General features: G+C 41.6%; 1 non-coding gene across 1 annotated transcript; it reads left to right on the top strand.

Moving 5' to 3' along the window:
• The first annotated feature begins 258 nt into the window (after positions 1 to 258).
• On the top strand, positions 259 to 361 carry LOC117998930. The gene has a single exon (XR_004676144.1). It is a non-coding gene; the product is annotated as a U6 spliceosomal RNA (small nuclear RNA).
• The last annotated feature ends 10,210 nt before the right edge of the window (positions 362 to 10,571 follow it).

Raw genomic sequence — 10,571 nt, 5'->3', positions numbered from 1 at the left:
ATAAAAGCTCTTGTGATCACAGAAGCAAAATATCTTGCAAAATATTAGCAAGTCCAGTTCAACAATAAATTAAAAGGTTAATATTCTATGACCAAGCTGTATTTATCTCAGGAATGTTGGTTTAACATTCAAACTTCAGTCTGTGATATTTACCATGTTACTAGGAGAAGAGAGGAAAAAATGATCACATGATTCAGTAGAGGCAGATAAAACTTTTGACAAATTTCAATAGCATTCATGCTTTAAAAAAATAGAGCAGTGCTCGCTTCAGCAGCACACATAGTAAAATTGGAATAATACAGAGATTAGCATGGCCCTGTGCAAGGATGACAGGCAAATTTGTGAAGTGTTCCATGCTTTTTTAAAGATTTTATTTATTTGATAGAGAGAGAGAGTGCGCCCACAAGCAGGCGGAATGGCCGAGGGAGAGGGAGAAGCAGACTCCCCTCTGAGCAGGGAGCCCGATGCAAGGCTCAATCCCAGGACCTTGGGATCATGACCTGAGTTGAAGGTGGATGTTTAACTGACTGAGCCACCCAGGCGCCCCAAGTGTTCCATATTTTTAAAAATGATTTCCAGTTTGGGGCACCTGGGTGGATCAGTCATTAAGCGTCTGCCTTCGGCTCAGGTCATGATCCCAGGTCCTGGGATCGAGCCCTGCGTTGGGCTCCCTGCTCTGCGGGAAGCCTGCTTCTCCCTCTCCCACTCCCCCTGCGTGGGTTCCCCCTCTTGCTGTGTGTCTCTCTGTCAAATAAATAAAATCTTTTACAAAAAATGATTTCCAGTTAAAAAAAATTAAAGCAAATTAGCAATAGAGAGAAACTTCTTCAACTCAATAAAGGGCACTTATAAAAACCTTACTCTATAATCATGTATAAATGGTAAAAGACTGAATGTCTTCTCACTATGTTTGGAATAAGGCAAAGTTTGCTTTCCCCCTTCCTACTTAACACTGTGTTATGGTCTGAATGTTTGTGTTCCTCCCCCACCAATTGATATCTTGAGATTATAATCCTAACTAATACCATCATATTATGATATTCATGGGTGGGGCCTTTGGGAAGTGATTAGGTCATAAAGGCAGAGCTCTTATGAAATGGATTAGTGATCTTATAAAAGATTCTACAGAGCTCCCTAGCCCCTTTCACCATGTGAGGATACAAGAACTCTGTGACCCGGATGAGGGCTCACCTGACTATGTTGGCAGGTTGATCTCAGATTTCCAACCTCCAGAACTGTGAGAAATAAATTTGATATTTTAAGCTACCTTGTCTGTGGTATTTTGTTATAGCAGCCCAAATGGACTAAGACACATTATATGAAGATCCTAGTCAGTGCAATAAGGTAAGAAAAAGAAATAAAAGCCACATACATTGGAAAGGAAGAAGTGGTCTTTACTCACAGGGGACATAATTTTGTTTGTAGAAAATCCTAGGGAATCTACAAAAGCAGCTTTAAAACTAATATAGATTGGGGCTCCTGGCTAGCTCAGTTAGAAGAGTATGTTACTCTTGATTTTGGGGTCATGAGTCATGAGTCATGAGTTTGAGCCCCATGTTGAGTATAAAGATGACATATATAATATATATATAAAATTATATATATATATATATAAAATAAATTTAGGGCACCTGGGTGGTTCAGTAGGTTAAGCGTCTGCCTTTAGCTCAGGTCATGATCCCAGGGTCCTGGGATGGTGTCCCACATTGGGCTCCCTGCTCAGTGGGGAGTCTGCTTCTCCCTCTACCCCTCCCCCCGGCTCATGATCTCTCTCTCTCATGCTCTCTCTCAATCTCAAATAAAAATTAAAAAAAATAAACTTAAAAACATTAGTACAGGGGCACCTGGGTGGCACAGCTGGTTAAGCGTCTGACTCTTGGATTTGGCTCAGGTTGTGATCTCAACCTGGGACTGAGCCCCATGTCAGGCTCCACACTGAGCAGGAGTCTGCTTAGGATTCTCTCTCCCTCTCTGCTCCCCCACCCTCATGTTGTCTCTCAAATAAATAAATAATTTTTTTTTTTTTTAAGATTTTATTTGTTTGACAGAGAGAGACACAGCGAGAGAGGGAACACGAGCAGGGGGAGTGGGAGAGGGAGAAGCAGGCTTCCCGTAGAGCAGGGAGCCCGATGCGGGGCTCGATCCCAGGACCCTGGGATCATGACCTGAGCCGAAGGCAACACTTAGTGACTGAGCCACCCAGGCGCCCCTATAAAGAAATCTTAAAAAAAACAAAAAAGCAAAAACTAGTACAGATTAATGATAATATGAAGTCCATATATAAAAATCAATTTAAAATTGAATTTTAGGGGTAACTGGGTGGCTCAGTCAGTTAAGTATCTGCCTTCAGCTCAGGTTCTGATCCCAGGGTCCTGGGATTAAGCCCCACATCAGAGCCTGCTTCTCTCTCTCCCTCTGCCTACTGCTCAGCCTGCTTGTGCTCTCTCTGTCAAATAAATAAAACCTTTTAAAAAATGGAATTTTAAAAAAACAATGTATATATAAGACCAAAAATGTTAAACTTAGAATTAAACCTAAAATATGGGTTAGCTCTGTATTGAAAAAAATATTTGAAAAAAATCACTGAACAGTATTTTTAAAAACCCTAAATAAATGGAGATATAGATCATATTTATGATTCAGATGATGCAATAATATTAACCCCAAATTCAACATAATCCTAGTCAAAATCCAAGCAAGTTTTTTTTTTTAATGACAAGCTCATTCTAAACTTTATATGTAGAAGAATGTAGAAGAAAAAAAATTGGGAAAAAAATGAACAAAGTTGGAAGTTTTACATGACCTCATTTAAAGACTTTATGAAACAACAGTAGTTGAGATAGTGTGTATTGTTAAAGAATAGACATATAGATCAATGGAACCAAATACAAAGTCCAGAAGTAGATAAACACATAGTCAATTGATTCTTTTTTTGAAAGTTTTTTTTTTCCTTTTTAAAAGATTTTATTTATTTATTTTTCAGAGAGAGAGAGAGAGCACAAGCAGGGGGAGCGGCAGGCAGAGGGAGAAGCAGGCTCCCTGCTGAGCAAGGAGCCCAATGTGGGACTCAATCCCAGGACCCAGGGATCATGACCCAATATATAACTTAACCAACTGAACTTAACCAACTGAACCACCCAGGCATCCTTAGTCAATTGATTTTTTTTTTTTTTAAAGATTTTATTTATTTATTTGACAGAGAGAGACACAGTGAGAGAGGGAACACAAGCAGGGGGAGTTGGAGAGGGAGAAGCAGGCTTCCCGCAGAGCAGGGAGCCTGATCCTGGGCTCGATCCCAGGACCCTGGGGTCATGACCTGAGCTGAAGGCAGACGCTTAACGAATGAGCCACCCAGGCACCCCTAGTCAATTGATTCTTGACAAAGGAGTCAAAGTAATTCAACAGGAAATGTATAGCCTTTTCAACAAATATTATTGGAATAATTGGATATCTATCCATCTTCCTACCTACCATCTGTGTAACTATCAAACCTCAACCTTTACCTCACACTATACAAACAGAAAAACTTGAAACAGATAATATACTTGAATGTGAATGGCAATACTATAAAAATTTAGAAAAAATACAGGAGAAAATCTTTGTGATCTTCGTGTTGGCAAAAATTTCTTAGGACATTAAAAGCATTAACCACAAAAGAAAAAAAATACTTGATTTTACCAAGATTTAATATTTCTATTCTTTGAAATATGCTAAAAAGAATGAAAAGATAGGCCACAGACTGGAAGTAAATATTCACAAGATGTATGTGAAAAAGGACTTCTATCTAGTTTAATAAGATAGCCCAGTTTAAAAAAAGGGCAAGAGTTTCATAGACACTTCACCAAGGAAGATATATGAATGCCCCCAAAACATATCAAAAGATACTTAAGATCATTAGTCATCAGAGAAATGCAAATTGAAGCCAAATAAGATACCACTACATATCAAATAAAATTGAAAGAATTTAAGACTGACAATGCTATGTGTTGGTAAATATGTGCAGCCACTGGAACTTTCATATACTGCTGGTGGAAATGCAAGATGGTACATATACTTTGGAAAAAAGTTTCATAGGTTCCTATAAATTTAAACATATGCTTTGCATATAACTCATCAATTTCATTCCTTGGTATTTACCCAAGACAACTGAAAACATACCTACAAAGACTTACTTGTATATGAATGTTCATAGCATTATTCATGATAATTAAAATCTAGAAACAACTCAGATTTAATTCCACAGGAGAATGGATAAAGCATGGTATATCCATTTAATTAAATATCTCTGAGCATTAAAATGAAATGAATTAGCGATATATGCAACCACATGTATCAAACTCTGAAACATACTGAGTTAAAGAAGCCAAATACAGAAGAGTAAATATTCTGATTAAACTTTTCCCCCACAATTGCATATAATCTCTAGTGATAGAAAGTAGAATACTGTTTCTCAGAGACAACAGTGGAATAGGGGTAGGTTAGGGATTGAACAGAAAGGGCACAAAGGACAAAGGAAACTGTTCTCTATCATGGTGGTAGTTACTCAGATGTATTCCTTTGTCAAAACTCTTATACAGCGTATTTAAAATATGTGAATTTTATTATATGTAAATTATTCCTCAGTACATGTTTTAAAAATTAGCAAACAACTTGGCACTGCAAACTCTAAATAAAAAATATCCTAATCAGGTATCATCTATCCTAAGAATGTAGGGATCAATATTTTAAAAATCTGTTAATAAAATCCAGTCTTAAAAAATATAATATTAATTGTTGAGGAGAGGTGTATGACATACATTCCTGATTTAAAACAAACAAACAAAACTTTGAAAACTAGAAGTAGAGGGGAACTTCCTTAATCTCATTAGGGGTATGTACAATACACTTCCAGTAAAAATCACACTTGATTGTAAAAGTTTTAAAGCATTTCAGTTAATGTCAGAAGTAGATGCAGATGCAGCTTTTAGGCAACAGGCTTGGGCAATAAAAACGTCAACAAGGCAAGAGTCCATAGTGATTGCCCAGCTGGTGCAAAAAGGCTTATTAAGTAACCCACATTGAAACAGCCATAGGCCCTAACTGACCAATCAAGATGCCATCTCACAGTAAGGTCAAAATGCTTGCTTGCACCTCTTCCATTGAAAATATTTCCCAAGGGATTGCTGGGAAAATGGTAGAGTAGGAAGACCCTAAGCTCACCTTGTCCCACGGACAAAGTAGGTAACTACCACATCAGTGTAAATAACCCAGAAAATGACCCCAAAACTGGCAGAACAAACTCCACAACTAAATGTAGAGAAGAGGCCACATCAAAGAGTGTAGGAAGGGCGGAGATCTGGTGAGGAACCAGATAGACCTCCGGACTATCCATGGGAGGGATGGACCCACAAGTGCTGAGAGGGGGGAGAAATAGACTATCACACCAGGGAGCCTGCATGAGGAAGAAGAATCCCCATAACATTTGGCTTTGAAAACCAGAGAGGCAGAATTTCAAGAGTTCTTACAACCAACAGGACTTAAAACCTGGAATTATAAAATCAGCAGGCTTGGCTCCGGGAGAGCTGGGAGGGCAAGAGGAAACTGAGTCCCTGCCCTTAAAAAGATAGCACAAAAAACAGGCTGCAGAGATACAACATAGAAGCAGCAGTTTGAAAAATGCCTGGCCATACACGAGGGAGGGTTATTTACTAATCTCAGAGTGTGTCTGGAGGGACAGAGATGGTTGGGAAACTCCTCCAGTAACAAAGGAGCTGGCAGGCACCCCTTACCTTTCCCCGCTCCCCAGCATAAACACATAGCCACCAGTGGAAACCAGTGTAGTGCCATACACCACCTAACTTGCTTATACTGCACCCTGCCTCCCCAGCTTTGGCAGATCTGCCCCTCCAGCCAGGGTTGCCTCAGTCCCAGCACTGTGGGTCCCATTCCCCAGAAATCCTGAGCAAACCTTGCCAACACTGTGTATCCTGTGCACAAACCTTGCTAAGATTCCAAGTCCTTCCCCCACACACTTTGTGGATCTGCCCCCTCTAATCTGCTCTATGCCAGAGCCCATTCAAAGTGGGACCACAAACCTGGCAGTGTGCAAGCAGTCCTGGCAGGGCCAACACCACTCTGAAGTGACTCCTGCTCTGGAGAGAGAAGGATATCCACACACACCAGTCTGACTGTGACCCCAGCAGCAGGCTGGGGGCAGACAGCTGGTCTGAGTGCAGGCCCCACCCACCAACAAAAGCTTCTCAGGGCACAACACAGGGAAAGCACCCTGCAATTTGGTGCTATTGCATCTCTGGTAAACTCCTAGTCTGACTCAACTCAAGCCCAAGGAAGTCACAGACTGACCCACTAATAGCACAGGGACCAAACACTGCTCACAACAGACAAAGAGAGCCACTGCAGACTGGACTGGAGGAAAAAGCAGGTTGGTTACAAGAGCAAGGTACACCAAACACACATAGGAGGAGACATTCTGTAAACAGGGGACACTGCACTGCACAGCATTAGAGGATCTCTTCTTTATAAAACCACAACTTTTTTTTTTTTTTTTTTTTAAAGATTTTACTTATCTACTTGACAGAGAGAGACACAGCGAGAGAGGGAACACAAGCAGGGCAAGTGGGAGAGGGAGAAGCAGGCTTCCCGTGGAGCGGGGAACCCGATGTGGGGCTCGATCCCAGAACCCTGGGATCATGACCTGAGCCAAAGGCAGACGCTTAACGACTGAGCCACCCAGGCGCCCCAAGCCACACCTTTCAAGAGCAGGAGACATATCGGACTTACATAACACAGAAACAAACACAGAGAGGTAAACAAAATGAGGAGACAGCAGAATATGTCCCAAATGAAAGAAAAGGACAAAACCACAGCAAGAGACTTAAGTGAAACAGAGATAATATACCTGATAGAGAATTTAAAATAATAATCATAAAGATACTCATTGGGCTTGAGAAAAGAGTGGAGGGCATCAGTGAGATCCATAATGAAGAGATAAAAAAAGAATCAATTAGAGATGAACACAATAAATAAAATTAGATGGAATAAATGGTAGACCAGAGGAAGCAGAAGAATGGATCAGCAACCTGGAGGACAGAGTAATGGAAAGTAATCAAGCTGAATGAAAAAAAATTTATGCAAAATAGAACAGACTTAGGGAACTCAGTGACTCCATCAAGCATAATAATAGTTTCATTATACAGATCCTAGAAAAAGAGAGAGAAAAAGGGCCAGAAAACTTATCTGAAGAAATAAAAGTGAAAACTACCCAAATCCAGGGAAGGAAACAAATTCAGATCCAAGAGGCAAAGATCCCCCAAAAAAATCAACCAAAGGATGGGCACCTGGGTGGCTCAGTTGGTTAAGCATCCAACTCTTGATTTTGGCTCAGGTCATGATCTCAGTATCATAAGATCAAGCCCTGCATCAGGCTCCACCACACCGGGCATGGGGGCATGGAAACTGTTTAAGTTGCCCCTCCCCCCCCCCCTCCGCCCCGGGGCCCCCCCCCCCCCCCCCCCCCCCCCCCCCGCCGCCCCGTGCACTCTAAATCAATCAGTCAACCAAAGGAGGTCCAACCAAGCACACAGCAATTAAAATGGCAAAAAGTAGTGATAAAGAATTTTAAAAGCAACAAGAGAAAAGAAAACAGTTACACACAAGGGTAACCCCATTAGATTATCAGCTGATTTTTCAGCAGAAATTTTGCAGGCCAGAAGAGAGTGAAGTGGCATATCTGAAGTACAGAAAGGGAAAAAAATCTGCAGCCAAGAATATTCTATCCAGCAAGGCTATCATTCAAAATAGAAGGAGATGTAAAGAGTTTCCAAACAAAAGTTAAATGAATTCATGACCACTAAACCATCCCTACAAGAAATGTTAAAGGGGACTCTTTAAGTGGAAAGGGAAGACCATAAGTAAGAGTAACAAAAATAGGGAGCATAAAAGTGGCAAAAATTGGGGCACCTGGGTGGCTCAGTTGTTTAAGCATCTGACTCTTGATTTCAGCTCAGGTCATGATCTCAGGGTCATGGGACTGGCCTCAGGTCTGGCTCCACACTCAGCAGGGAGTCTGCTTGGGACTGTCTCTCTCCCTCTTCCATTGTCCCTCCCCCATCCCAGCATGAGCTTTATCTAAAATAAATTTTTTTAAAAAGCAGTAAAAATAAGTATATCTGTAAAAATCAGCCAAGCAACTCACAAAATAAAAGGATGTAAAGTATGACACCTATACCTAAAACGTGGGATGGAGAGGAGTAAAAAAAAAAAAAAAGGATTCAAACTTAACCGACCATCAACTTAATATAGGCCCCTATATGCAGAAGAGGTTATATACCAAATTCATCCTATGAAGCCAGCATTACCCTGAACCAAAACCAGATAAAGATACTACAAAAGAGAGAACTAAGGGCAATATTGCTGATGAACATAGATGCAAAAATCCTCAACAAAATGTAGCAAATTGAATCCAACAATACATTAAAAGAATCATTCACCACAATCAAGTGGAATTTATTCTGTACGCAAGGGTGATTCAATATTTACAAATAAATCAACATGACACATTACATAAATAAGAGAAAGGATAAAAACCATATAATCATTTCAATAGATTCAGAAAAAGTATTTCACAAAGTACAACAAACATTCATGATAAAATTCCTCAACAGGGGCACCTGGCTGGCTCAGTTGGTGGAGCATGTGACTCTTGATCTTGAGGTTGTGAGTTTAAATCCCAAGTTGGGCTTAGGGCTTACTTAAAAAAAAAAAAAAAAAAAAAAAAAGAAAGAAGCCTTGACAAAGTAGGTTTAGAGGGACTATACCTCAGATAATAAAAGCTACATATGAGGGGCGCCTGGGTGACTCAGTTGGTTAAGTTTCTGCCTTCGGCTCAGGTCATGATCCCAGGACCCTGGGATCAAGGCCCAAGTCAGGCTCCCTGTTCAGTGGAGAGCCTGCTTCTCCCTCACCTCTGCCCCATCCCCTGTCGTATTCTCTTGCTCTCACTCTCTCTCTCTCTCTCGCTCTATCTCAAATAAATAAATAAAATCTTTAAAAAAATAAAAGCTACATATGAAAAACCCACAGCTACTGTCATATCAATGGGGACAAACTGAGAGCTCTTTCCCTAACATAAGGAACAAAAGAAGAGTGTCTACTCTCACCACTTTTATTCAACATAGTACTGAAAGTCCTAGCCACAGCAATCAGGCAACAAAAAGAAATAAAAAGCATTCAAATTGGTAAGGAAGAAGTAAAACTTTCATTATTTGCAGATGACATGATACTATTATGTAGAAAACCCTAAAGATTCCACCAAAAACTACTAGAACTGATTAACGAATTCAGTAAGACCACAGGATACATAAATCAATGTACAGAAATCTGTTCCATTTCTATTCACCTTAATGCAGCAGAAAAAGAAATTAAGAAAACAATCCCATTTAAAATTGCACCAAAAATAATAGAATACCTAAGAATAGGGGTGCCTGGATGGCTCAGTGGGTTAAGTGCCGGACTCTTGGTTTTTGGCTCAGGTCATGATCTCACGGTAATGAGATTAAGCCCTGCACTGGGTTCTGTGCTGAGTTGAGTGTAGAGTCTGCTTTGGATTCTCGCTCTCCTCTTCCTCTGCTCCTCCCCTGCTCACACGCTTGTGCTCTCTCTCTCAAAAAGAATGATCTGAAGATGGGCAGAATAAACTCCACAACTAAATGTAGGGGGAAAAGCTCCATCTGAGAGGTTGGGAAGGGCAGAAACCATGGTCATGACCTGCCCCTAGGAGGGAGGGAGCTGTTGACACAGAACAGGGAAAGCCCCAGGGAGCCCACTCAGGGAAGACAAATCCTCAAAATGTCTGGCCCTGAAAACCAGAGGGGCTGAATTCGATGAGTTTGTATAACCAGCGGGACTTGGAGCCTGGAGCTTTAAAAGTCAGCTGACTCGGCACTGGACAAGCCAGCAAGATGAGTGATAGCTGAGTCCTTACCCCTAAGAGACAACAGTCCATGGAGAGGCAAAATAGAAGGGACAAGTTTGCATAACACCTGGGACAAATGCAAAGGAGACCTGTTTATAGGGAATTTGGAGCATGTTGGGAGACTTCTCCAGGAACAAAGGAGCTGGCAGGAGCCATTTTCCATCTTGCCCCCGCCCCCAGCATAGTCAACAGAGAGCCACCTGCAGGAGGCTGCACTGCACAGACTCACTTGCTACCTAACCTGCTAGCAGTGCATCTGCGCACGAGTTCTCCTGAGCACTCACCCACTCCAAGCCTGCCGGCCTCGGCCCTGGGCTCAGTGCAAATTTTGTTAATGCCACGTGTGCCTTGCCCAGCCACTGCGTGCCATGCCCCCAACCGCTGCTCTTTGAGGAATCCAGCCTGGGACTAGCGGTTCGGCACAAATTATGCTAACACTGCCACCCTGCCCCAGAGCCCTCCTGTGGTCACACTCCCTCAGAGCTGGACTGCCTGGGTCCCACTAACAGCCAACAATAGGCAGAGTCAGTGCAGACATGTGGACTGAAAGGAAAAGTGACTCAGACAAAATAGGACTCAAGCAACACACATAAGAGAT

The sequence above is a fragment of the Mirounga leonina genome, unplaced genomic scaffold (genome assembly GCF_011800145.1).
Source record: "Mirounga leonina isolate KUSES-001 unplaced genomic scaffold, KU_Mleo_1.0 Mir_114, whole genome shotgun sequence".
NCBI lineage: Eukaryota > Metazoa > Chordata > Mammalia > Carnivora > Phocidae > Mirounga > Mirounga leonina.
This window is presented reverse-complemented; position numbering and strand designations above follow the sequence as displayed.